Here is a 6,735-nt window from a genome sequence, read left to right on the forward strand (position 1 = left end):
TATATATATAGTATTTCAATTGTGCTTTTGGAATAAAAACATATTTCTATCAACATTTTTAGGTCTAGTGTCCTTTCTGGTGCAAGGCTCAGGCACCAGGCTCTTCATGTACCTTAATGCCACATTGTAAAGCAATGGCAAGTTCAATTGACATGATATTTGGTGTGGGTACTACATACACCCTGGACCTACATCGCAGGGTGTTTTCATTGTGGTGAGACATGTACTTTTGGAAATATATTACAAAAAAAAAATTTTTTTTTCATGAACGTAAATGAAAGGTTTTGCTTTGAACGGCTATTTCTGATTATCTAACTCATAGAAGTAGAATATGGTAGGCTGCCAAGAGACTTCTGATAAAACTGGTATGTAATACTTGCGGCTTCTTCTTAATTACCATGTAAAAAACTGTAAAACAAAAAAATTTAAGATAGTGAAAAACGGGCAAAAACCTTTTAGGGTTGACTGTATTAAAGAAAAGAAAATAATAAACAGGCCTTTTTTCCCCCCCAAAGTGTGTGCGTTTGATTGAAAGTCTTGTCCTGTGTCCTATGTCCTGTGTGGATACAGTCCTACCACACCGTGGTGACGATGAGAAGTTCAGTCGTTCCAACAGATGATGTTTCTGTCCTCCGCGTGAAGTTGTCAATGAAGATCAAGCTGGGTGGCTCGCCATCACAAATCACAGATCAGCCATAGTGATTTCTTTAACACTGGACTCCGTTCCTTCCTCAGAAGATCGGGTCATCACAATCATGGGATCGATCTCCTCAAAAGACCAGGGTCTCCCAAAAATTGGCGGTCTCCAAAAAACCTGACCTGTATTACAAAACAGGGCTTACAGTCTTCTGTTGTATACAACATTATACTAGGATAATAACAGTATAGGCCCTTTATCTGTTATATTCTAGTTCAATAATTTAAAGTATCAACTCAAAATAGCATCCCTTTTAACTGTACAGTATAATATTCAACTGTAAAATGAACTGGCAGTTCATTTTAACACACTAAATAAAACTGAGTAACATTATAGCTTGTGTAGCTGGAATAAGTGCTTAAACTCAATTAGCTTATTTAGCTATATTAAGTGCTTCAGCTCCATTTATATTAAAACAGAAGTTAGTCACCAACATGCAACATGTTTAGGTTTTAACCAAATAAATGCGGTACCGGCTATTTTTAACCTGGTGTAGGTTTAGCATAGTTTATATTAGATTACAAAACCAAGAACCAATGGCTCTCTTAATTCGACGAAATAATCCAATTGTAAACATAACACACGTTCTGCTGAATACACGTACCAGTATTTATACCGTGGCAGCTCAAATCAACAACTTAATTTACCTATTTCATGAACTGAGCATGAATTTAACTTGGCGCCGCTAACCGGAGCTAGCCTCCTTCGTATTAAAGAGTGAACATGTCACCAAGAATAACCAACGTGAAAACGGGACTCCCGGTAGCTCAACCGTGGGCATAAACCTTCCTACAATTAATTTGATAAGTTTAAGCCATTTATATCATGTTCTGATCAAATAATTACCTTATTTGAGCACAATCTACTCATAGAATCTTCTTTCTTTGTTCGGTCTTGCAGCTCTGCTGATCAAGCAGTGCACGCATGCAATAAGTGTCAGTCAAAATCAATTAAAAGGGGAGACTTCCTTATTTTTTCCACTTCTGATAGGCTAAGACAGGGTTAACTTGACCTCACTCTTTTTTAACAATATATATATATATATATATATATTAGTAACCTACATTTTCTACTGGGTTACAATATCATTGTGCATTTCATGAGTTAGTAAATGTGAAAATAGAATAAAAATAAATGATATTTAAAATATAATTTATTAAATTATAAAATTAGAGAATTTGTGCATTTCTTTATCACAGTGTAGTGACAGGTTGACAAGAGACACATTGGAACTTAATTTATCACTCTGATAGCGATATCCTCAGATAACCACTGCTGTATACATTTAGGGCTTATCTGAGGTGCTAGGCTAGGCATAGCTATTTTGTGCGGGGTCCATTTCAGGACAAACTTCTTCTTCTAATACCTTCACCTCAACCCTCCTGACAATTAAACATCCAAAGTGCTCCATGTTTTTTTTTGTTCTTTTAAGTTTTTTTATCATTTATTTTAGCCTATCTTGCTGGCAGTAAAATAGATTATTTTATTATTATTATTATTATTATTATGTGGAAAGAAAAGTGATATTGTAAAATGCTGGGTAGGTTTCTGTTTCAGCCACAATGAATAGCTTTTTTTAAATTGAAGAATTCACCTTCAAAGTAGCTATGTGGTTGTGACAAACACGCCTGCCACAGGCCACCGAAATGGCTTTCTTTGGGGCCCTCCAGCACAGAGACACAGGGAGATGATGTTCCAACAGTCCAGATTTTATTAACGAGGGTTTGGCAAGATGTTAACGCCAAGGAGCAGATGTTAAAACAGTCATGACCGAAGCTCCCCTGTGTGGGCGGGGATGGCAGATTTAACCTGTGCGCAGTGATTACCTCACTACGCACAGGTGCAGCCACTCCTGTTCCTGGGTCCAATTAGCCTGGCCAATTATCTAATGCTTAACCAATTATCCAATTGGCCAGGTCTAATTAGCTTGACCCAGGGCAGGTGTGGCTGCTTAAACCAGCCATCCCCACACCACAGTGGTATTTAAAATTATTCAGACAAACTTACAGGTAGCAAAAATCAAATAAAGATCCCACTACATTTTCTGGAACTTTTCAGAACATGATGGGAGTTAGTTTTTTCTATACCTGCATCTCTATAAGTCATAACCTGAGCTAGAAAGCACGTTCATACTTTTTCCAGATATGTACAGTTTCCATTGAGGGGCTACCACAGCACTGGCAGCCTCTAGTTCCGCCATGTATCAGCGTAGACGGATGACATAAATAAACATGGGTAATGTGCGATGTCACAATGATTAATCTTCCATTTCATAGTCTCCACAACATGTTTAGCGTTCGACAGGGGCAGAGGAAATCTCGAATGAAAAAAAGAGAAAAGTTTGCAAGTGTCGGTGCAGTCACCCGCAGTCACTTAAGACTTAAACTAATGGCCTGGTGACAAAACTCGCTGGGATAATTTACGAGCCTGCTCATCTGTGGACTCATTTTTCAGCGTAATCTTTTAATATGGCACTCCCTTGTTAATGTTGTTGTATCCCTTATTAGAAATGATATGGCAATATACAAAGAAAAAAGTGCTCACTCTACACTGTAAAAAAAAAAAGAGCGTTTAATGTGTGCGTGTGATTCGCGCTTCTGTTTTGGTTTCTGTCTGGTTCAGACATAAAAGTCCCGCAGAAAAACTGGCGTGCGCCTTTGATTTGATGTTGACTTCATATTTGGGTTTTAAAGTGGACCAAATAATATGTACTTTAATAACAAATCTAATCATAGGTAGGACATTGTGTGAATGGCACTATACCTTTAACAATACATATAGCAAAAAATACATTTAAGTGTAAAGAGAAGTCCAAAGACAATTAAAATGTATTTCAACTAAGTGGAGACACTTGAAATAAATTGGTTTTGCTATACACATGATGTGAAACAATCAATAGTACTTTACCCTGACACTCACTGTCAATACGCATTGGTCCAGTTCAGAAACTCCTTAATTGATAGTTCTTCAAAAAAGCCAATGCTTACAGCATATGCTAAAAGCACTCCAGTGTACGCTGCTGGTAATTAATTATTACTTAACTCCAGGGTGTGTAAATGGAAGCAAAACAGAAGAGAAAAATAAGTTATTGAAAGAAACTGTGAGAAGCAGTTTGTGTTTCTTTCAAGTAAAAAGATGTGTAAACCTATCATGGGAAGATGTACTGTAATTAAAACCCTAGGCTAATTTTCTTTTATAGTCAAAGCAATTTTGGTTCCCTTTCTTCTCTTGTTTAAAAAGACATGGATGGATAAATATCATGGGAGAGCAATTATCCTTATATGTGTTGTACTTGACATTTATTTATGCGTTTCCATCTGACACACAAGTGGGATTAACACTCCCTTAGAACTAACTTACTTCATTTATTATAAAGTCTTTTATAAACTTATCCTGTCCCATTCAGAAACAAAGCTGATCAACCAACATAAATAAGTAAATAAATTATTTAAAAAAAAAATAATGCTAACCAAATTATAAAAGTGTTCCAAACAAATAATTGATGGTGCGGTTCTTTTAAAATTGAGTGTTTATTTGCGTGAATATACTGTAATTATTTTTGGTGCATATGGATTCCCTATCCTTGGTAAATAAAAGTCACTGCTAAATGTCTGGTAAACATGGAAATGAGATGCTTTTTCATGGGAATATACTGCATTTTGGTACACAGTATTTAAATGCAAAATTTTATGATGGGCTTTTGGCATTTTAAGTTCTAAATCACATAATAGATAAACTTAGCTATTATACAACTATTATATTTTCCAGTAAAGAGCCTCGTGGAGGAGTGATATATTAAAAAAATTTTAATTTGAATTCCAAGACAATGAGAAATACTGATTCAATTGCGTGTACCTATACCATAATCAGCACTTTAGAACTTTAAAATGGAAGTTAAAGCTCAGTTTTCTTCATTTTACCTAATTTAACAGGAGGAAAAACAATTAGAGGTATTGCAAATGTCGATAAAATTGGTATGCACAAAAAGTGAAATCTGATGGAAATTAATTGAAAGGCTTTTTCAGGAGAGGGTAGGGGGTCAATGAGGTAGGTGTCAGAATATTCCAAATAATTCTGCAAATAATTTGGCACAAAAATGCTACATTTCCTTATATTTGCTTTATTTTTAAATTAATTTCATTGACTTCACAGATCATGCACTCCACGCTTGAAGCAGCTAAAATAGTTCTAAGTTCAAGGGTGCTTGCTGATATTGATTTTACTGTGTTTATCTGAAATATTTCACTGTAATGTGCATGTAAAAATCTTGTATCCTCAGGCAAAAAACAGTTACTGGCTTGATCCATTACTTTTTGAAAGATGTTTCTAGAAGATAACATGTTAAAAGTTTGCATTAACATCTTGTAGATAATTGACGAGCAACATTTTTGCTTCGATGTCGATCACTTTTACATCTACCACTATGAATACTACAGCACAAAATTATCCATTTTCTTTCATCTTGCCCAATCAATTGTAAAATACACTTACAGCATTCACACATGAAAACAGATACATATTAATGAATGGATATATACCAGTAATCTGTGAATGTAACATTATACAATATAAAATATCATGTGTCTGTAATATTTATTTATCTCAAAATAAAACTTAAGGACTCTTATAGATCTTTGAGAACAGCTACTTTGGGTTTCTATGTACTGCTCTCTCTGTTGGTTAGGTGTCTTGCAGAAACCTAAACTCTAAGATCTACTGAAAATTTAACATTTTTTAAAATGTATTCTGAATTTATTCTCAGTTGTTGGACTGATGTTGTCCAGGTACATGGATTTTGTAAAACCTTGTAGGAGTGCCCTTTAAACACACTTTTGTCCAAAATTACTATCGTACTTGGGACCTGTGTGGTGCAGATCAGGATCAGTAATCGTGTCACATTAGATTTTGTTTCTTGAGTGTAAATGAAGGTAGTAATGCAGTGGGCCCATCTCAGGCTGATATTCCCTTAGGGCAGAACGACACGGACAGTCAGCTGTGGTTCCATTAAGTGTTTGGCTCTGTGAAGTTGAGCTCATTCACTTTGATACGTTCCCGATTCATTCGCCTTGGATAAACATTTCTGTTCACTTTCTGCTCCGACCTCTCCTTCTCAAAGTGAGTGCAGTGCGCTGGGCAAACACGGAGCACGGAGAGGTCTGCCCTGCGTAGACGCACGTGTTTAATATAAGAGTGTACGCGCGTTAATTCCGCCATAAGTTATTAAGACACCGCCGCTGATTACACCAATGACAGCTGACATGTCCGCGACAGAAGAGAAGAAACGGTCAGCTTCCCAGCTTCGTATGTGAATGCTAGCGAATATCCCTATCCATAGTGCTTATGACACGGGTGAAAGATATATTCATAAATAACCATATAGAAGATAATGCTTAAAATCTACCATCAAATCTGCTCCATAATAGTTTATGGCCACCGTCAAATAGCTTTTATATATGGCTGTTAGTGACAAGCCAATGAAAAAGTGGCTTTAAAATAAAGACTGCGATGATTAATGTCATCCGTATATCAGTCTAACATTAATATTATGACTGTATCCGTCATGCGGGCCATGTATAATGAATGGGGGCAGTAAAAAACAATTTTGTGTGACATCAGGGAGGAAATAACCTTAGCAGAAGCCTCCTGCCCAAACGGTACGGGCTCACCAGGTGAAAACGTTCATTTAGGTAATTTAAGCGTGTGCTATCCTTCACAGGGCTGATGTCATATAGAGCCACAGCTGTTGTAGTACTCTCTGCGTCTTGAAGGGCTTCTTTTTCCCTGTCACTTTCAGCAACATAGCCTTGTGTTAGCAGCATAACCCCCATTCAGAGTCACATATGAGTCTATATAAATGGCTATTTGAATGCTATATTCAGTAATATATCAATAAAGTTTGTTGATAACACAGTTAATTAATTATTAGTTAGACTTTCGGGTGGATTAATAGTGAGAAGAACACTCAAACTAAAAATATAAAGTAATTTTCTTTTCAACGACACAAAAAAATAAAATGTAATTACAATGTTAGATGTCAT

General features: G+C 36.1%; 1 long non-coding RNA gene across 1 annotated transcript; it reads right to left on the bottom strand.

The window, feature by feature from the left end:
* Positions 1–509: 509 nt before the first annotated feature.
* Positions 510–1,617, bottom strand: LOC118213834. Its single transcript, XR_004762523.1, has 2 exons — positions 1,544–1,617; positions 510–819 (listed from the first exon to the last, which is right to left on the bottom strand). It is a non-coding gene; the product is annotated as an uncharacterized LOC118213834 (long non-coding RNA).
* Positions 1,618–6,735: the final 5,118 nt, after the last annotated feature.

This window comes from Anguilla anguilla, chromosome 15 (assembly GCF_013347855.1).
Source record: "Anguilla anguilla isolate fAngAng1 chromosome 15, fAngAng1.pri, whole genome shotgun sequence".
Classification (NCBI taxonomy): domain Eukaryota; kingdom Metazoa; phylum Chordata; class Actinopteri; order Anguilliformes; family Anguillidae; genus Anguilla; species Anguilla anguilla.